We start from the raw sequence: 2,080 nt of genomic DNA, 5'->3' as shown, positions 1-2,080 counted from the left end.
TACTGAAACCCAAAGGAAGACTGAGCATGTCAGTGGGCACAAGAGGAAAATCAAAGAGTATAGAAGAGTGAGCTGGGAAGCAAGGGCCAGTTATAGACGTCTAAATAAAGGCATGTACATATGTACATATATTTACAAAGGGGCATGGGGAAATAGATCTATGTCCATATGTTTATAGATTTAGTATTGAGGTAGCAGATGGACATAGGGCTTCCGCTCAAGGACTCCCTCATTGCAATAACACTGTTCTATTAAATTGGCATTCTAAGATGCTCACCTTCCCTACACAATCACTGACCACAAAGCGGCTGCATAAGCAAATGTGGTGAAGAAAGCCGATGGTGTCCAGCTACCTAAAGATATAGCGTGTGGGGTCTTAAAGGCCTGAGGGTAAAGAAACAGCCATCTGGCTCTGAAGTAACAGAGCCCACATGGAGAAAGCATACCAGCCTGTGTGATCACAAAGTTTTAAAGGGATAAGGCAACAGGCATCATGAGAACAAAAAAATCTTATCATGGAGAATGAGAGGGGACTGCCGGGTATAGACCCAAAACCTATTTGCAGTGCACTGGACATCCCCTTACAGAAGGATCTCAGAGTGGAGATTAAAGAATACAGGGTATGAGACAGCAAAGATGAAACACAACTTTCCTCTAGTTCTTAATGCTTTCTCTTGCCCCACTATCATGATCCCAGTTCTACCATACTAATCTGGCCAAACTAGAGAAGGTATTCTAGAACCGATAGGAATTTCAAACACGGGGAATCCAGAGTGGATGGGCCCTTTACCAGTGTTATGAATGGAGATACTGGGAGGGTGGAGGAAGGGCAGGATGGAAAGTGGGAACCGATTACAAGGATCTTCATTGACCTCAAAAGAAAGGTGGGTGAAAATATGACAAAAGAATTAGTACATTTCCAAGGATTGATGAGGGATGGGTGGCGGGCATTGAGGGGGGGAAAATGAGGAGCTGAGGCCAGGGGCTTGGGTGGAGAGTGGATATTTTGTGAATAAGTAGGGCAATTAATGTACAGATGGGCTTCAAACAGATGATGTATTTATGGATTGTGGTTAGTGTTGTAGGAGCCGCTAATGAAAAGATCATAAAAGAAACAAAAATAATCTTGGCAGAGGGCTCATGCAAGGATGATCTCAGGCTGGATTAGACCAGTCAAAACAGCTACTGGAATCGCCTCACCCTGTGTCTATTACTGAGTCAGCCATGATGCTTAGGACCCACAGCCCCAGCAGCTGGCCAGAGAGGGAGGTGGATCTCTGAGGCCATTCCACAGGGGGAATGGTCCTCTGTCCTGCAGGGCCCACCCTCCTTTGTAAGCATGCTGCCTGGGGCAAGGCTTTCCTGGAGTCCACACCATGGGAGCTCTACTACTCATGGGGGATTGGCAGGAAGCCTCTGCTCATTCGCACACACCACCAACTAGCTGGAGGATCTCCGTGAACAAAGCCTGAGGCAGACAACAAGCCCACTAACTGATGCTGTAAGAGCTACAATCAGCATCCAGAAACCTGCAACTGGGAGTAAGAGGCAGCATACCTTGGTCCCAGCCCCTCCCACTCTAATCTACAAGGGGTGACATTGCAAAGCAGAGGGTTTTCATAAAGCACTTCCAGGACTGTGGAATGAGCAGCCTCGTTTGTGGACATGGATACTCTGTGATCCAGACGTACTACCTCCTCCCTTACAGTCAGCTGAGACAAAAACCCTTGCAAGCAGAAAGCCATGCATCTGAACAGTATCCACCAGCCACTCATGTGCAGCACAGCTGCCTCCAAAGAGCCTTCCTGAGTGAGAGAGAAATCATGCAGAAGCCTGGTCTGCACTCAAGAGAGTTTTATGAGCGTTAGGGAGGCGTGGTGGGCAAGTCTGGCCGACCCCAGTGGCTGAATTGAATTTACATGGCCTAGATTGGTCAATCCAGGTACAGGAACCACCCAGGTGACCTCCCCTTCATGGCCAGAAATCTGGACCTCTGAGCATGCACAGGGTGCCTCTCCTAACTGGGCTCTTATCTTGGCCCTATGGGCATGCATAACGGATGCCCCAGTCCCTAGTATAG

The sequence above is a fragment of the Tenrec ecaudatus genome (assembly GCF_050624435.1).
Source record: "Tenrec ecaudatus isolate mTenEca1 chromosome 4 unlocalized genomic scaffold, mTenEca1.hap1 SUPER_4_unloc_13, whole genome shotgun sequence".
NCBI lineage: Eukaryota > Metazoa > Chordata > Mammalia > Afrosoricida > Tenrecidae > Tenrec > Tenrec ecaudatus.
The sequence above is the reverse complement of the archived record's forward strand: the minus strand, read 5'-3'. Positions refer to the sequence as shown.